Source organism: Falco cherrug, chromosome 7 (assembly GCF_023634085.1).
Source record: "Falco cherrug isolate bFalChe1 chromosome 7, bFalChe1.pri, whole genome shotgun sequence".
In the NCBI taxonomy this organism is placed as follows: Eukaryota; Metazoa; Chordata; class Aves; order Falconiformes; family Falconidae; genus Falco; species Falco cherrug.
Window position 1 is genome coordinate 39,704,170 of NC_073703.1, and position 20,376 is coordinate 39,724,545.

Below are 20,376 nucleotides of genomic sequence, written 5' to 3' on the forward strand. Positions count from 1 at the left end.
GTTTCACATAAGCAATTATGCAAAAGTAAATTTTTAAAAAATAGTGGGTTTGCTCAGGTCTTTCTAAGTTATACTGTCTTGCTTTTATTCACAAATTTTTGCATTCTAACAATCACAGATTTCTTGAGCAATGGCTTCAGCAGTGCATTTAATGCACTTAATAAGCTTGGGTTCACCAGTGCACAAAGCTGGATGTTAATTCACAGGTTTTTAGTGAATATTTTTTTTAAAATTTGTGCTTAATCTTGAAATTTTTTTTGTGGAAATATTAGTTTATGAATAATTGGATAACTACAGAGATAGTTGTAAGTCCCTGTCATGAATATATATTTTTTTCTCTTCTGTTTTCTTTTCCTTCCACCCTTAACCAAAATCGCTGAAGAAGAAAAATAGCAAACCCAAATGAATCTTGGTTCTAGAAATTATATCTCAAGCTATACATTTTAACATTGGGGGTTTTTTTGTCTTTTAAATAAAATAAAATAAGTAAGAAAGTTACTTTCTTGTGAAATTATAGAATCATAGATTAATTTAGATTGTAAATGACATTTGAAAGTTGTTCGACTGCCAGCACTGATCAGGGCCAACCTCCAAGTTAGACCAGGTTTTTCAGGATCTTTTCCGGGAAAGTGTGAAAATTCCCAAGGATGGAAACCCCACAGCCTCTATCAGACACTTTTCCAGTGCTTAACCACTTTCCTTGTGAAAACTTTTTTTTAATTGAATTTTCCCTTCCTGTAAGTTGTGACCTCTCATATATATGTCTCTCATCCTTTTGCTGTAACTCTCCGAGAAAAGTTTGACACTTCTCCATCACGTCCCTTCAGCTGCAGCTGAGCTGCATGTGTGCTCTAGCTGGATTCCCTCTTTAGCCTTTTCTTCTCCAGGTTAAACAAACAAAGTTCAATCAGCCTCTCTTCATACATTTTCAGCCCCGTTCCCTTAATCAGCTGAGTGACCCTCCACAGGTCTCCCTCCAACTTGTCAGTCTGTCTCTTGTGCTGGATCCCCAAAAGACAGACTCTGTCCCAGGTGTGACCTCCCAGGTACCCAACAGAGGGGAATAATTAATTCCACAGACCTGCTGGCTGCATTTTGCTCGCACAGTCTGTGGCTGGTGTTCTCTGCGGCGAGGGCATCCTGCTGACTCGTGTTCAGCTTGTCATCCACCAAGACACACACATCCATTTTGGAAGACCTGCTTCCTACTCAGTCAATTCTGCACTCCAGCCTGGAGTTATTTTCAACTAGGTGTAGGACTTTACCTATATATTTATTAAATGTCATGGTATTCCTGACAACTCTATCTAATTTAAGATCCTTCTGAATGGCAGTGAGACCATTCACCATATCAAGTGGCCCCCCAGTTTTGTGTCATCGTGACCTCGATGAGGGTGGGCTTTATCCTACCATCCTAGTTGTTCACTGTCCCCAGAACCGACTGCTGAGGAGCTAGCTACAGACTTCGAACCGTTGATTACTATCCTTTATGTCTGATGACCCATTCAGTTTTCTCCCGCCTACCCTGTTCAGATAGCCCCTATTTGGATACAAGGATGCCATGGGAGACTGTCTTTAAAACTTTTCTGAAGCCAAGGTGAATGACATACACTGCTTTCCTTTCACCCACAGAGCCACTGGTCACTTTGTTATAGCCAGGTTCTTTGGACACAACTTGCCTGTGATAAGCCCATGCTGGCTGTTCCAAATGCTTGTTTTTCATGTACCTAAAAATGTCTTCCATGAGGATTTGCTTCATAGTCTTACCTAGGACTGAATTGAAGCTGATCAGCCTGTAGGTCCACAGATTCTTTCCCTTACCTTTTTTTGAAGATGGGCATGACATTTGGCATTTTCCAGTCATCAGGGACCTCCCTACATTGTCACAACCTCTAAAAGATGATAGGGTAGCCTCAAAGTAACATTGGCCATATTTTATTTAGCTGAGAAATTTTTGAGTGTAACATTTTTGAATGCCTCTGCAGACAGTGGCAAACAGATTTGTCCCTCAGCTGTACTGCACACTGCAATAGTAACTGCTCTGAGGATGCAACAGGGGTACAGCACATGCAGATGCAATGAAGCCAGGAAGGTCTCAGTATCTGCTGAAAGGCTGCACTGTTCAGGGTCTTATTTTTCATGGGCAAATAAAAAACCAACCATATCTGAACAAGATTAGAAGTCTGTCTGTTAACATCTGACAAAAAGAAAAACAAGAAAAACCCAACAATCGTTCCAGAAACAGAGACTCATTTTTAATTACTTGTTTTCTAACCTTCACCACCCAGTAAGGAGAGATCTTATTTATAAAACAGTTTTTTGACATCCAATAAGACTTTTTTTAGCCACATGTCATCTAAGGGGGAAGGACAAAAAAGTGCTAAAAACGTACCTTCTAAGATGAAGGCTTAATATGTTTCCCTTTTGCAACTCTGTCTTGACTGAACATACAAGCACAAGTCACCATTGTAATTACCATACATCTTGAACTGCCTGTTTCAAAATTGTTAATATACATTGGTTGCTCTGGCTATCCTTTTACTTTTTTTTTAATTGTTGCATCTAACTCTCATTTTGATAGACCATAATAATTTTTTCTCTCGTGAAAATTCTCAAGAGACTTCTTGCTGAACCCTTTTCACATTACTTACTATTCAAAAGTTGTTACAGATGTCACTCAGAACACTCTCATTTTGATCAGTTTCTAGATTTCTCATCCTCTGATCAACAGATGCAGAAAAACAGTGAAGCTAACTTATCTCCAATATAATCTCTATAACCAGAGGAGAGGCACTCACTTAACATTGTCATAACTGACTAATGATACTGAGCGCCTTTGATACTGTCCTTTGGTAGTATCTTATAGCAAGTGCAGAAATACAGAACCTTCTATAACAAGTTACTGTTGAGAGTATAAAGCTGATAGGATTTAAATGATTTTGGCTGATTTTCACTGCTGAGACCAAGGGCTTTCTGCCCCTAACCAGGCTCCCCAGCTCAAAATGGCACTAAACTGTGGTCATAAATGATTGAGGCAGTGTGAGTGGCAGCTAGAAGCTGCAACAGTTTGAAACATTTAGATTTAAATGAATAGATGAACAAAATAAAGGGAAATTTAAAAGGGTTATCTAATGACTATACCTCTGGGTAAATGCTTTTGTGAGTGCATTCCTTCAGTTGTACTTTCACACAGCCAAGCAAATGAAAAATTATTCTACTTTGCAATAGTGTAAAGAGCAACAGACAGATTAATAAACATATATACTGCAATCTGCTACTAGGGTGGATTTTCTAATTATGGCAAGAAAACCAGCCAACATAAAAGGCAAAGAATTTAAAAGTTTTAACTTGTTTTCCACCACTTCTTTTGTTATTTTTCTTTTTGCAGTTCATTCAGCTCTGCCATTAAGATTACACTAGTCACCTCCTTGTTATTCATGTTTGAGTTTTTTGCCACTACAACAATGCTATGCTTCAGTGTAAAAAATGAACTGGATAATGTATTTAAAAAAGCAAAACCTTGGATTTTTTTTTTTTAAATTAATTAGAAGTTCTTTCTCTGTATACATTTAATCCATTTTGGTTTACACTTCAAAAAGACTAAATTCCTGCTCTAAGAAGGGGAACAACACCCGGGTCAATATCTAAAAGACTATGAAAATCTACAGAAGCCATTTCACTAATATTCATTAATGGACAACTGCAGAAGGGCACAGGGAAATATCCTTGCCCTGAGTTGAGATGTAGAAACAACAACTGGCACCAGCATCTAATTCATTTGGGACTGAAAGCTTCCATCTGAGAGTCTTATAATCTCTTTCCAAGGAGTAAAATCCTTTTTACATAGGCTTAACATCATAGTTCATGAATTGCCTCAGCAGTCTTATTAAACTGGATGTTTTTTTCCCTTGTCCAGACCTAAATTGCAGGTTTCACATTATCTGACAATATTAATGACTCAGTATTATTAATTGTATATTTCTCACATTATTGAAAAAAATAAACAAACGACACACCTTGCTTCAACAATTTTTCATTGCCATCAGATACCAAGCGGCCTTAGCACTGCCAACTTGATCAGCATAGATTATTAATTACGATACTGCTGGTACAGTTCAATTTAATCAGAAAAGAACATCAAGGAGTCCAAGAAGTAGGGTATATAATGCAATTTATCTTTGCCTTGTACTGATAGGATAACAATGATTTGCAAATTGCTTCAGCTACAAATACACAATTAAAAAGAGATAAATATCAAAAGATATGCCACATTTTAAACTCAAAGCCAAAAGTGCAGGTCTTAATCCTAGTAGTCAGTTTTAAAATCATGAGTTAATTCTTCCCTTGATGTGCACGCTTAACTCCCATTAAAATTAATGGGGGTTACACATGCTCATCGAGGAAGAAATAGACCCCATAGTGTGTATATTCTTCAAATAATAAGGATTTGGTAATTACTATATTATTTGTTCATTAATTTTCAATTTATCTTGTAAATGTGCACTCTTTGTGATCTTAGGTCCAATTATATACAGTAATTTGTGGGAAAAGGTCTAGTGGAGCATTATCCTCTTAAAGGACATGTGGTTTTACAGCACATATTGACAGTGCTCTAATTCTCAAACTTTATCACTTGCAGAATACACCAAAACAAGGGAATTTGACTCATAGCAGCCAAATTATCCTCCTCAATGTGGCCCAAGGTCATTTGAAATCACTGTGTATATTCCATTGACTTCAACCAGTTTTGGAAAGACCATTTTCCTTTAATTAGTCATTGCCCAAGTGCAAGATTTTTAGAGTGGCTGATGATATTCAGGTGCCTCAGTTCTGGATGCTCAAGCTGAAGGTTGTTTATGGAGACTGTTTTTCAGAAGGCAAGAACTAAGCAGTTTCTGAAATATATGTTTGGTTTCTTTTCTTTTTTTCTTTCAGAATATGGCAGAGAACTGAGGTGATTTGGATTAGTTGACAACCTTAAAAAAATAGACGTGCTGCTCCCCAAAAGGCAACTCTTCATCAGTTTGTGGCATAAGGACATTGGACCTTCTAGCATTTCCTGAATGACAAAATACACATTGTTCTGGGGCAGAGACACATGTACCTGTACTCTCATCCAATCCATAAATTTAAATGTAAATGGTAAGGAATTATCCATAAATAATTAGTGTACATTATGAACCTATACAAAAACCTTAATTATAAGTAATGGAATTTGTAGTTTGAATGGATTTAACACAGTTTATCCCAAACTACCAGCTGAATAGTTCAGAATATTCCGACTTTTACTAACACTCAGTCCTACTTTAACAGACAAGACAGATACCTATGAACCTGTCAATTTAGCAGACAGAACCTGGCCCAAAAACCACAACAGAATTTTGACCTACAAGCCAGTGCAGAAGGAATGAATGCAAAGAGATTCCCTGATCCCATAAAAAACTAGAAGATCCTGCAGCACAATCTACAGGCAACAAACATCAATATATTAGAGACATAGGGGAGAACTAAACTCTACAGCCCCAAACCTCCTCCTTTTTAACAGATAAGACTCTTATCTTACCTGATAAATTGGAGCATTTTCTCCATTATTAATGTGGCTTGAATTTTTTTAAAAAACAATCTCAAATTTCCTACAACCTGATTTCTCATTGCCATGTGTTTGAATGCTTAAGGATGGTCATGCAGCTACTGAATGCATTCTCTTTAGGAGTCTTTAGGTCTTTTCAAGATGCAGTCTTCCCTCTCTTGAAAAATCCTTTCCTAGTTCTCTTACCCATTTTTTCTATTTTAGCTACTTCCCAAATAAAGCTCCTAGTACTTATATTCTCCTCCCACTCCCCTGTTTTCTGGAACTGTGCCCTCCCCACTCCCTTTTTAACATAAAATAGATCCTCAGTGCCTGATTTTAGACTTCTTCAGTACAAATGAAGTACATGGACTTATCTGGTAAGGGAGTATTTCCTTTATGCACACCAAAGCAAATTCATGTTTGTTGGTTCACCTAGATGTGCCTGTGCCATTCCTACATGCTGCATTACCGATGTGGATGACTGTCGTGTGAGTTGGTTTATGTTTCAGTGAGGTAGCACAGATCCTATAAGCTAGCCTTCATACTGGGTAACTAGCAACAAGTGACTGTGCAAAAGTCACAAAAGTGTAAAACTCTTACGATCTATAGCCAGTGTGACCCAAGGAGAATCCCATGAAAGGTATGACGTGCTCTGGCAAATGTTTTCTACTTGCCAGTGTAACTTCAAGGAAGAGGCTGATGATTAAGTTCCATGAAAGCTGAATTCATGAGATGGCTGCCTTGTGACTAGCCATCAGGAAGTCAGGAGAAATTCAAGCTGACTTGAGCAGATATTTAAGGGCAAGGAGGAAGAATATGTAGTACCCAGTGTGGAAAGAGAACTATCAATGACATTCATTTTACCTAAAGTTTTTAATGCACAAGTAGCACAAAATAATTCCTACTTAAAAAAAAAAAAAAAGGAATTACAATTCAGGGAAGGGTTAAGGGTTAATTAAAGACCTTGGAGATTGGCTAAGCCTACCAGAATGACAGGACAGGAATGCAACACTGAAGCAACAGAATTTGTTCTGAGTAACTTCCAAGATCCTTTCAGATCAGCTGAGATTTACATCCCAGAGCCTTACAGGTTTGGAGATTTGGTAACAATTAGAACTCATTGGAAATGGTAATATTTTGTGATACAAAGTAATTTCTCGATTATACTTTTATATGACATTTAATTTCCCTAAATATGCCATGTTTTAACCAATTTTCTATAAAGCTTGAAATATTTACTTTTGGAGGAGGGAGTAATTTTGTAACTTGTCTTTTCACCTATCATGCTAATAAAAATTAGCAAATTTAAAAAGAAAATATATCTTTGTAAACAGAGAGGATATATTCCAACTCTGTGACGATTTTTTGTTGATAGAAATTTAGAAATTTTGTATGGCTGTCTTGATTTTTTAGTATTTTTAGTATGTCATAACTGGAAACACCACCAGACAAATTAATGAAGGTGTCTAGCAATAAGACAATCTTACAGAGATTATCTGTTTACAAAGTGTTTGCGCTTGAAAAAGCTACAGCCTGCAACTACCTGATTGCACAACAAGGAGACAGGCACCAAGTGGATCTGTAAATATCTCGTATTCCACATGCTTTGTATTTTCTAAAGGGTAACTTAGACCCTTCCCCTCTTTGCATGCTTCCTTTTTCAACTTCATTTCTTTAATACCCAATCAGGCACTGTGGAAGAGAGCGGGAGCGTGTCCCTGTGTGACCTTCGCCAGGCAGTATGGTACCTAAAAGCTCAGCACTGCAGTGGTTGGTATTGCAGCTTGCAGCCCCCTTGTCTCGTACTACAGCTCTCCATACCCTCACATACACATTTGTGAATCAAGGCCCATTATAGTGGTCTTGTGAGAAATTACTTGACAGGTCTCAGTCTAATTCAGAGTAGACACGTTCACGTAATCCAACCCAGCACCCCAACAGGCGTTGTTTAACACCCCCATGGCCTTTTTTAAAGAGGGGACCAAATGTTCTGCACAACAGTCAGGGTATACATCGGACAGGATGGATCTTGCTGGTTGGGGGTTGTAGTTCTTTTAACACAGATGCTAACTTTATTTTGCTACTGTTACATACTGCAGTGTATCTCAGATAGCTCTTTAAAAACTAGGTATTTTCATTCTGAGGCAACAGAGAGCTTCATTTGTCTGCTCTATAGATACAGACATTCATTATCCCCACAAGCAGCCTACCTGGCTTTTAAAGACAGCAGTCCAAGGAACAGTTTACAGGTTGATTAAAGTTACAAAGTCAGAGCAAATGCATGGCAATGATCTAGGTTTTCAGGCCCAAAAAGGGACATTTAGACAATTCTGACACCAGCATTTCCCTTTGATCTGTATCTACAATGTATCTCTGCAGAAAAGTTCTGCAGGTACAGTGTATGCTGGGGAAGCTGAATGTAGGTCAATGAGATGCACTCTGCTTTTTTAAATAAAATCTTTCTGCAGAAATTGCATGATTTCCTGTTATGACTGTAGACTTCACAAAGAGTATCATACATTAGTTTTTAAAAAATGCTTTTCTACTTGTGCAAAAATCCCTCATTTTGTTCAGGGTGTACAAATACACACAGACACACACAAGTTTCTACATATATATATACCTATTTATGAATAATTTCTTTTCATGTATTTTCCATCTCTAATTTGTGGCTGACATGGCAGACCACAGAATTTCAAGATGCCTATTCTTGAGCAGTAAATGTTGTTAGCCAAAAAGGTTAGACGAAGGGCTCAATCCAGAGAAGACCTGCATACCTAAATCTTGTCTAACTTCAGCTTTTGATCTCCAAATCCCTAGCTCACTACCACCTAAGCTCAGCAAAACTAAAGCCCATAAGTGCCTAGTTTAAGCCACAAGAGTTATCTGGGTCCCCGGTTTCTGTGACCTGACGTAAATCTGTTAAGTGAGAACACTGATGTAAGAGCAGGGCTGTCAGGGCTTCCCGGGAGCACAGCAGGCACTGGCAAAGAGCATAGCAGGTCTCCAACACAGTGACCTGGCTCTGGAAGTACTTGGCCCTCCCACCAACTAGCCAAAGACCTCGCCATAGGGAGAAAGCCCAGGAGGCCATTATACTGGCAGTGCGGAGGAACTGCCTACCCACCTCATTCAGGGCAGCATTTCCCCAGAATAACTTTCCTTTGTACATTTGCAGCCCTTTGGATTTCTCTAAATGCACTTACTGCATCAAGCCTCGACCAGAAAACAGCTGAAAGAAAGTGAGGTGGGTCGGAGAGAGCAACTGAGCCGAGAGGAGCCAGTGTCACTGCAGCTTCCACAGCCAAGTGAAAGTTTAGGCATTTGCCTGATTCAGGACCTGTAGGAATGTGAAACTCACGCTGCAAAATAAGTATTTTTCTGATGCAAGCTTCATATTATTAACTGTGATTGGACAAAGGATTTGGGATTTTAGATGAAGAGGGTTTTGAGAATGAAAATTCTCAAAAATTCTCACAGGAAAGCGCACGTGGGAAAATGCACTCTATGCCAGACCTTCTCCTGGATTTTACAATGTGATAAATGCAGTAAGTTTGGGGCAGGGGAAAAAAATCCACAAATAACCAAACAGATGAAAAATAAAATAAAGACTAAATACCTTAGTGAAATTTGTATGTAATCCCATGCCACCAACATCCTGATTTCTGCTTCAGCTACAGAGGAGGCGAGGGGCATCCTCACGCAGCTGGAGATATTTCTTCTCTGAGCTCCTAAAAACAGGGTGCTGGGGGTCGGTACTGGTTGGAATTATTTCTATTATGTTCCCCTGCGCTTTGGAGACTCGTGTTTCACAGGTCGTGAGCTGGGTGCGCGTTGGTACTGTGTTAGGCCACAGTGCTCCTGGAAAAGTACCTGGCAAGCACAGGCTCAGTCCGAAGTTAATGGAGTTTTGCCATTGCTTAGGCTGAAGCCTGTTTCCAACTCTGGTGTCAAAGAGGCTCTTCCCCCCCCTTCCCCCCTTCCTCCAGTTATGCTGCACGCACCGGCTGCGTGCTTAGTTTATCCCATGCCTATCACAAATATAGCAATGCAGACCTTGTTACCAGAAAGCTCAATTATTGTAATACCCTCTTCGCAGAGCTTAGAGCCAGGCTGCTCAGCCCTGCTCGCTGCTCGCTCCGAGCGCGGCAGCACGTGTGCTCAGCCCTGTGAGCCAGCAGGAACGCATTACACCACGCTGCATTCTTCACACTGCCTGCCTCCGAAGTGGCAGATTGATTTTAAGTTGGCCCTTTCGGATTTTAAAGCCTTAAATAATGCAGGCTCTGGCTATGACTGATCCCCTTCTCTCTGAGCCCTGTCCTAATGGGGAGCTGCGTTCCCACACCACCTGCTTTTCCTGGAACCCTACTGTCACATCGCAGATCTGCACCAGATTTTGACTTTTCTGCGCTGAACTGCACGACGTATCTCACCCCCTGTACCGTTTTTTTCCCATCAACCCTTTCCAATTATATACCACACTCAACCCAACGTTAGCGGAACCTCACAAAATGATCGCTGCCATCTCACAAATAGAGACCAGCCAGGTTTTTGAGGGAGGTGGCATTAGAGTGAGTTAGCCCACGTGGCTTTACGGTACCAGGTACTCGCTTTTTTCTCCCTGCAGCCAGAGAGGAGGCTTAGCCCTCTCATTAGACCTGAGGTAAGCTGGGTTTCATTTACCACAGGTTAAGAGCAGGCAAATAGGAAGTTAGAGAAGAGCAGCTGACTTTGTTAATCTATACTCTTAATTTAACTTGCGGTAACTTGTTTGTGCAGCCATACCCTTGGGTGACTCTGGCCACTGTACTTCATTACTCTGTGCCTCTTCCTCCTTCCTCTGCCTAATGGGGCTAATGATGCTTCCTTTGTTAGGCACTTGCAAATCTAGGCATAAGAAATGGAAGTTTCAGAAGAGATATTATAAATTATTATTTATAAGCCTGTCTGTGCTCTAATTGTCCCGCCATCTTTCAGTGCAGCACGCACTCCCTGTGATTTTATTGCAGCTGTATTCTCTTCTAGCAATTAATATAGTTATTGGCCCCACGGTAATCACTTTTTCTACCCCATCCCTTTTTTCACTTTAAGATATGCATTTGTTTGTTTTGAATTCTAACATGGTATGTGCTGTTTACATAACTTTGTTGTTAGTATATTTAATCTATTTTAATTACCATTTACACTGGCATATGTGCAGGGATTTTAATTAATAGGGCTATTAATAATATTAATAATAACAATACACTGGTTTTCTCTTAATTTTAAAACGTGATAGAAACATTACAAAACATGGACGCCTAAGGTTAGATAATTAACCCAAACTCAAGTTCTGGGGCAGTGAAATTCAAACTGCTTTTTATGAATTCCACCTTGGGATTTAAGGTTTAAACTCTAGGAACCCATGTTCGAAAATCTGGCTTTGATGTATGAACGTGTTTTTTTAATATCGGTGTGAATGAGAGATGGGATGGCTGCCATTTCTCCAGTCTCTTTTCCCACCTGTAACATGAAGGGCTAATAGTCACACAGCAGGGGGTAAGCAGCCTATTTATTCCCTGAGCAAGAGCCTTCGACTCACCCCATACCAGAGGATAGGAATGGGGGCTTAATACTTTAAGGCCTGATGTAAGCTATCTCCCTTCAGGTACTTAAATTAACGGCACGTTATACGCCCCTGGTTAATAGTCAGTGCAGAGGAACAGGCACCTCCGGGCATGATTCAGCCCACCTAAAATCTGAGTCACTCTGTGGAGGTGCCCCGCTCGCTCTCCCCTTCAATTGGGGTGGGTGCTGCTGCTCGACAGTCAGGTGTGCCCTCCAGGGCCCCTGCTGCAGTGGGGGGGATCTTGGCCAGGGTGCCTTTAGTTTCTTATGTTGCATCTTGAGTTCTTAGAAAGATGAGACCAACGTTTACACAAAGAAGAAAAAAAAAACCAAAACAGTAATGCCAGAGGTGGTTAATCTTGGTGCTATTTATCTAGCTACCTATGTATTTGCAATACTTATGGGTACTGTCTTGCTTTGATGTGCAGGGATTTACAGATGCAGTTCCATTAACATTAGTGGGAATTGGGTGCATAGATCCAGTACATCAAGATGAGAATATTTGGTAATAAATCTTTTAATATGCATGTAGCATTGACTGGATAATTTGAAACATTTTTAAAATCCAAATAAAAATTGAGTTTTCTACTACAAGAGAAGCTACCCCTAGAGACAGATAAGTGGAATCTATCTCCACATAGTCAGACCCTGTGTGATTTCATATTGTACATAGAACGATCCTTTTTTATCTTTATTGATTACTAGAAGAGTAATACAATTAAAGGTAGCAAAATGCTTTAAGGTTTTTGTTCTCTGGCAAAGAATCAAGAGTTCAAAGTGGGGCTCCTTTCTCATTATTAGAGAACACCCTAAGAGACAATCATTTCCAGCAATTCTCTCTTTCTCCTCCTCCCCTTTTCATTTCCCACTTTGTGATTTCGGGGATGCAGAGAAAAAAACACACCTCTGTGTGTGTGTTAGCACTAGTTAGTGATGTGCAGATATAAGAATAAAACCTATCCTTTTTTTTTACAATCACAGGTATAAAAGAAGTACCTATCATTATTTCATTAATGATCTGCAGCAGTATTTTCTTGCCTCCCTGGTCACATATATTCATGTATGCATGAGCACACACAAATACACATACACACACACACACACACAGAGTCTCATGCTTGAGTTTTCTGATGTAGAACACCCCTTGATAAGTACTGCTTATGCCAGGATTATGAATACAAGGAAATAGAAAAGACATTTAGAAACCATAGGAAAACAATTCTTTTGGTGTTTGAACTGCAGTGTTATTCAGATGTATATAACTACTGCTGGGCGGGGGAACTGCAGGAAATATGCCAAGGAAGAGAGACAAGGGGAGGCCATCAACAAGACAGAGAGAAAAAGACAGAAAATGCTTTTGTTTGCAGACTTGGCTGGTTGACTTGACTTGAAAATAATAATAGGTCCCCATTCTCTCTCACCAGCTCCCTCCCCTGATTCATTGGATATAACATAATTGATTCTCACTGGAGATGTATTTGGAATATATGTCTTGCTTGTTGCTATTGTTTATGTTTACACAGTACATTTACTGCTCGAGGAGTTTTGTTCCTCGTTTACTCACTGCCCTGTTGCAAACCCCTACTGCTTTTCCAGCTGCCACCAGTTCTTATCTCCTTCTTCATTCAGGGAGGTGAAGAAAGGGGGAACCACACTGTCCTGGGGACCATGACAGGGTGGGTTCTTGCAGGTTATGAAATTCTGCTTGTTCCAGGAAACTGTCTACTTACATTTGCCTGTGGACTCCTTTCAGAGAGTGGGGCTTATGTTCCTTCCCTGTTGCGTCTCTGCCCCAGCAGTGAGCTAAAACTTACAGGCAGTAAGAGGAGAAATTCCCACACCTGGCATTGGGCTCCAACTAGAAGATCATAAATTTTGCTAGCTGCCCATTTCAGTGGGGCACCTTCAGACAAAGAGCTGGTAACTGCCCAGGACAAACCATTTTTTTCCAGTCTGAGTACTATGGAGGAGAACACTACACAGAAGATCACCTGGCGGTACTGATCAGGGATTGCCAGACCCTGGGGTGCTGAAGAAGACTCATGGGGGACATCTGACAGGCACCAGGAAGCAGCTTGGAGAAGAGCAACAGCCTAGCCATTTCCTTCATTTCAGTCATGAGGCTATGAAGAGATAGCTGTGGGAAAAGAGGAACTGGAAAGAGGAAAACAGTGCATAGCAAGAATAGAGAGGAGGAGTCCATGTGGGGGCTAGGGAAGAAAGATCAACAAAGCCTAATGGCAAGTGGGTGGCTAAGATGATATGTTTTAGCAGAGGAGGCATTATTTTTAAAGTACTCCTGAAGTTTTTATGGCTCTAGGCCTCTATTTCATCTTAATTCATCCTTGGGGATAAAGACTCAGCTGGATGGATCTCAATCACTCCCTTCCCTTTCTCACCCCTTGTCATCATGTTCTCTTCCTTCAGTACATTTTCACCATGGTTAGAAATTCCGACTCTCACTCCCCTTCCCAAGCGACTACCGTGGCGCCCTTTGGAAGGTGCGCAGTGCCCCGACTCCCACGGAGTCGAGTTCCATTGGAACTGCTGGTAGTGCATTCATCAGCCATCTGTCATTGCAGCTGCTTGTTGAAGAAATCAACTTCTTTTTTTTTTTTTTTCCCTCTCTCTTTTTTTTTTTTTAATACTTTGGCTAGAAGGGGAAAAAAAACCCTCAACCACCAAAAATTAAACAACAACAATAATGGCCCGACTGTTTCCCTGACAATCCAAACACAATCTGCTGCCCAAGTTGCAGCAAAGTGTCATTGAGGGGAAGTGATATTCTCATGGCATGGTGGATTTGAGTACGTCTATATGGGCTTTGTTTTGTTCTCCTTTTCTGTAATAGCTGTAATACCCTTTTCTGATGGAAGGATAACTCCTGTGGAGTTTCTATGACTCAAAAAGACCGAGCTATGGCACGTCAAACTTTATCAACCAGTTGTCAATGTAACTTTTAGCTTAGAGTCTCAGAAAAAAAAAAAAAACCAACAAACCAGGAATGCTTTTTAAAATCCCACCATGTGTTTTTTATTTCATTGTATTTTCCATGATTGAACAGAAACATTGCAGAGAGGTGATAAAAACTGTGCAAACATAGGGTAATATTTAATGGTGTCAAGAATCTAGGCTACAGGCCTTCTAGCTTTCCAGTCTTCTTGCTATCTAATTTGATCTCTTTTCTGTAACTGTCTTTTAAAAGATAGTGAAGATGAATCTATCTTCACTTTATTTTCATCCTGAGATCTTTATACATTCAGACACCTTTGTGGGTTCCAGGTCGCGCTGTCAGCCTTGTTCACGGCCATTTTAGTGGTGACAACGAAGGAACCAGAGATCACTGCACCTCCCCAAGTGGGTGGCAGGCAGCCCCAGCACAACGCTTTTGTACGATGTTTGAAACAGAGCTGACATGTCCTGACAAAGCAGAGTAGTGTCCACAGTTACACTATGGCACATAAATTTTCCTGTGCTTTTCTTTTAATTTGCCTTTGGAAAGAGAGAAAGGAGAAGGTTACCTCTCCATGTCTCCCGTGTTCCTCCTGAAAGAGAAGCTGGATATAATGACTAGACTAAATAACTGGTAAAATTAAAACACAAAACCATTAAAACATTTAAAGGGTAGAAAAAAAGAGCACTCATGGCATCTGTTTTAGGTCAGCACCTAAGGAGTTCCTTACAGCCGATATGGGAACTCTTAAGAAACATGAATGTTGTTATACACAATACCATCTTTATCAAAAGCAGCAAAACTCACAGAGGGAGGCCATGGCACTTACACTGTGGGAATGTGAGTCTATCAAGTGCGAAAACAGTGAAAGCAGCAGAGAAAAGCCCTGACATGGTCTCTTGTGCTGGTGGCACAGGCTGGTGTGTTTGAGCTCCTGGACAGTGCATCTGGCACTCCCAGCAGTAAAATCAGAATTGACAGGTTTATGTCTCCATTTATACAATACCACTGCACCACTGAAAACTGATGTGTAACGTTGCACATATTTTATACTTTTGCTTGTATGTGTATGCAATTGTCCCTGGAGTCACAGAGATACAGACCTCTTCTTTCCTTCTCCATTTTATTTTTTAAATGAAAAGAACAATTGTCTTCCAGTCTTCCCAATCACCTCCTGGCAAAGGCAGGGAGATAGACAGACTTCAAGTCCAACTCAATAACTGGCTTTTTACTTTTTTTATCAAGTTCTTTTTCAGTTTCCCATACTGACATTCTCAGCCTTTTGATTCGACTCATGTAGTAAAGAGGGCTCAAAATGAAATGGAAAGTAAACGGGCCTCATTAATCTCAAAAGGCTTTGGATTTTTATGTAAAGCTATCTTATTAAGATAGGTAGGTATTTCCAAGTGGGAATTCTTTAATGTTTTCTTTCTTTATTAAGTGCACTGTTCCTCAAAATCACCTGCCAATAAACTAGAGTCAAGCTTAAACACCTGCCTGAATCCCACGTATGTGAAAGACCGTATAGCTTTCTCCAGGAAAGAAACTGGGTTTATAACAGGAGTAAATATTTCACATAGTGACTTTTCTGACTGTTGTTTTACAATAACTAAATGTGCATGTGTTGGAGGCCTCTGTCATGCATAACTCCAAAAGCTCCATTGAGGTCCACTAACCATCGTTTCTCCCGGCTATGAAAAAAGTTTTATATTGTGCCATCTCTACAAAGCAAAGCCAGTCCCCTGCCTGTGCTTGTGGACATCCCACCTAGAAACTGAAGGAATACATTTGCCTAATGCAATCAGAGTATTTAAGCAGAAGGTTTAACTTTTGCACAGGTAAGATCATCTTGACTCAAAACATTTGCTGACTTGCATGTGTGCCCCTTTTCCCTATAAATAATTTCTAATTGCCCATGGAAGCTAAACACTTTGTTTTCAAACTTTGAAATGACAAATTTTTGCTTTGAATTTATTTTAAAATTTTCTAGTTGAATTTTGTTTCTATCAAATTTTATTTTAAAGGTTGTCTAAATTAATAGCAAAACCTACCCTCAACCTCCAATCCTTTTGCTCAGAGACAGTCCATGTGCTAGTTTCAGCCAATGTTTATCTTTCTGAATTTATGTCTAGCTGCATCTTAGCATTTTGGCACCTGTTATTATGAGCCCTAAAGATTTACACTATTTGCAATTTCTTCTGTACAGAACTCATCACCATCTTCATGTCTCAGGATATGTATTCTTATATTGATACATGGAATAAAAGGTGTTGTGTAGTCTACATGCAGTTGTTGCTGTTGTCAAAAATAGTTGCTTTGCATGGGACTTGATGTCAGATGTGGATGTGACATTCCACTTGCATGAGCTTTTGCAAGTGTTTACTATGGAAAAGAAGCTCAGAACTAAACTACCCCAGAGAGCGCTATCCCAAAATCAGAATGAAGAAAAAAACCCAGTCCAAGCTGGAAATGGCCCTCTCCTTGCTCATGAAGTAGATAGCTAGCCAAGTGGTTGTAATTCCACGTGCAGGAAGTGAATGGTTTTCAAAGGAAAATTAATCTTTTTTTCATATCTTGCCCTCTAGGGATAAGGCTCTGTTCATACTCAAGGGAAACTTTACATCTGAGAACACATAATCCGAAGAACTACCTGTCTAGAGAGGAGCTTCTAACCACAGGGATCACAGCCCAGGACCTGAAAATTGTGTTAGCAGAAAAGGGAATGTAATATAAAAGCAGTCCAGCCTCAGAAAGAAATAAACTCTAATGGAAGTACAGATACGCAGGATTTCACCCAGCATGCTTGTCTGTCTCCTTCCATGACCAACCTTTGTTTCCATATTGCTAATATTCCTCAGTGTGTCAGTCAAAGTCAGTTGGGAACTAAACATATGAGTCAGCCAAAGGCATTAGTGCAGATTATCAGCCTTTTGTCAAAGAAATGAGCAAAGTCACTACATGCTGATGAAAAGCTTTATAACTGCAGCCTAAAAGCCACATGGAGGAAAAGATATTTAATTCCTGAAACAGGTCCAGTTTTCAGAAGAGTTAAAGTAGAGAAGAATCTCAGCCCAAGCTGTGAATATTACTCATCCTATTATTTGAATAATCTAAACAAATAAGACCAAGGATTCTGTTCTTGTAGCTTCCCAGCTACACTGCTATTAAATTAAAAGACCAGTTCCATAATCTGGTGGAGCAATAGTCTGTTCTAGTACTTACACCATAATTCTTTTTCTTGCTGTATGAAGTATTCGAGTCTGCACTTAATGCACAGGTACAACATCAATGAATGCTGGGGAAGCAAAGTCTCTGGTTTTTTATTTTTACATTAAAGAATCATATGCAAAAATAATGACTTGACCTTTTGGTCTCCCACAATAATTTAAACAAGTCTGTTCTGTTGATTTAACATGGCTTCAGTGTCTGGAGCACTGCTCAGCATATCTCTATAATCAGAAATAATTTACAAAGGTAGTACTTAACAATGTTAAGCAAGGCATGCTTTGGCAGCCTTAGAGCCACCCTTACAACTAGGAATCTGCTAGTGAGAATGGAAGCTGTGTTCCATAAAGGCTTCTTGTCAAGTTAATCCACTGGATTGGTGTTGGGAGGAATAGTCTTACAGCACTCAGAATGATGGCGCTGGTGGTACCCTCTGTGTTGCTAACTGCCTTATCTGTCTAGGATAACCTCTTCTTTAACCCCTTGTCTATTATAAACACAATGTTAAAGGAGGTTAGTGCTGGTCTAAAATCACCTAAATGGCTATGTTTTGTTTGACTTAACTTGAATGAACTATAGTGTTTTGGCCTGAGAGGCTATTGTGCTATTTATTGGCACTAGAGTATCATGCCATCATAAGGTTCCACTCAGAATGCACTCAAAATGCAAATTTTCAATTAAATTTCTTACATTCATGTCAATATAAGCTGGTAAAATTTTCAAATTTTTTTTTCTAATGCACAGATATAAAATCTTTATAGCACCGAAATCAGGAGCTAAAGACCTTTTCCAAAAGTGTTCACAATTATTTTATCCATATTTTTAATATTCATAAAAGTGGCAAGAACAAAGTGAGGCAAATTTGCATTTCATATCGCACTAAAGCTACTCCACATATACACGATAACACATCCTGAGAACAATGAGATATCCTGTCACATGTATGCATTTTCTAAAACTGCACAAAAGGAGGATTTCAGGGATGCATAAATTAACTTCCTACCTTTAAATTATTAACCCAGGCTGTTCCCTGAATATGAACCAAAATCAAAGGACAGCTTTCCCCCACTCTTTTGCTCCCCACAAAAAGAGCACACATATTGTCAATCTTTCCTCACTTGAAGCTGATGACTTCAGAAATTGAGTTACTTGGATACTGGAAACTGGTTTTAAGAGAGGGTTTTTTACAGTTCTCCTATTTATGCTATTTTTAGAGTGGGATGGTAGCTATTTGTAAGAAGCCACTTCAGCTGCCCTAACATGTTTCTTTCGAATGACCTCTCCAAACTTTGATATGTGGGGAGAAACAAAGTTTAAATCAAATTTCAATGAGTTCTTGAAGCAGAAGAGATTAATGAAGCCTTTATCTAAGATGCTGTCAGTAATCAGGGCGTCCCAGAAGCACTTCCTTGTAGGCTCTGCAGAAGTAGATGAACCTGCACATACGTTTCCCTGAACTGGTGTTGTTAAACTTGGCCCTCACCGGAGCCGAAGTAGACAGTTGTGATAGACGGTTACATTTATTACATCTATTGAAATCTGCTTTCCAAATGTCAGAAATAGGCAATATAATCTGCTAAAGCATTTTTGCTGACACCATTTTTTGCAAAACCTTCAGCCTGATTGCAGCTCTTTTCAGAAGGAGACAAAAAAGGTCAAATTTATAGACAAATAGATATGAAGTATTAACTCCCTTCTAGTAACAGGTGATATTAAAAATAAAATGTTAATTAATTCCTTTAGGGACACATTTATAAATTAGAACCATATATGCAAAACTTTCTGTGAGAAAACAACTTAGATTGATTAAAGTAGGAACTAAAGAGGAAACATTCCCAACAGCAGCCATGCTGGACGTGGATGAGTGCATTTTACTTGGGCAGCTAGTAACTTGACAGCTACTTTCGCTCTTACTTTTTAAGCCTTGTTTGCAGATTGCCCTGAAGCGATCTTACACTTACTTTTTCCGTTAAAACTGTAGTGCTAAGAACATGTTAGTAGTACTGTTTCCACAGTGTCTTGTAAAAAATCTAGCAAACCAATAGCTATCATAAAGTACAAATGTGTGTGTTCTCCATAATTACACAAAAATAGTGATTTAATAGCCCTAACTTCCTACTTTAACAAATTGAATCCATCGCACTTAACATGATCTAGTAAAAGACTGTATAATAATGCAAAAATTACTATTTTCCTCACCTGATTCAGACAAAAATCAGCAACAAACACATTCCAGACATTGCTCAGGGTTTTATAGTTATCGTCATACAAAAAAAGTAATTGCCTTTTATTGACCTGAACTGACATGCATTTAAATCAAGGGAATACTGCCAGTGATATGGGACCAGGTCTTAAATCCCATATGTTAAATTTGCACTCCAATCACCAGTTCTTTAGTCTATATTTGAACTGATTTCTAAGCAAACATTTTGTGCTGTGTTCAACATTGCTTAGCTATCTCACTGTTTCATTAGTTTTTGCACATTGTGTAGGCTCCTACTCAGACTCAGAGTGCTGAAATACCAGAAGAAAAATTCCTTCTTCTAAGTTTTGCAGTCTGCTCATATGGAATTATTACAAAAAATGTGATGTCACCTTCTTTCATTCCCATCTTGTAGAACTAAAGATCTGGATAATTCTTTTAGGGACCCAAACTTCTGGATGATTATGTGAAATAAAATGAATCTTCATAAGTTCAATTATAATTATCCACAAGACTGAGTTAATTTGCAGCAACATAACTAAATAGGGAAATAAATAGAAAAAAAAAGTTTAGTAAACTATTTCCTTTTGTAACATAACTGTAAGGTATCAACATGTGAACTGAACAGTTTGGGTGTGCTGATTACCCCAAGAGATTTTCATGGTAGCCTGAGACTCCACACATAAGAAAATGCAAAACCACATCTGTTTTCTCAGTTTAAATTGCTGCATGATGCTCACTCAGCCTCTGTACTCTGGCATGTGCCAAACCCTTGGCTGAATAAAGAGAACGCCTGCCAAATATATCCACTTT

At 39.4% G+C, this 20,376-nt stretch overlaps 1 long non-coding RNA gene across 8 annotated transcripts in view; it reads left to right on the forward strand.

The window, feature by feature from the left end:
- LOC129736499 (uncharacterized) overlaps nt 1-20,376 on the forward strand; it is a 66,686-nt gene that overhangs the window by 10,911 nt on the left and 35,399 nt on the right. For 5 of the 8 annotated variants that reach the window (XR_008733201.1, XR_008733203.1, XR_008733202.1 and 2 more), the window contains one exon: nt 4,936-10,238. This is a non-coding gene — a long non-coding RNA (uncharacterized LOC129736499). The remainder of the gene's footprint in view (nt 1-4,935; nt 10,239-20,376) is intronic. The other 3 variants (XR_008733200.1, XR_008733199.1, XR_008733204.1) reach the window with 3 other exon arrangements.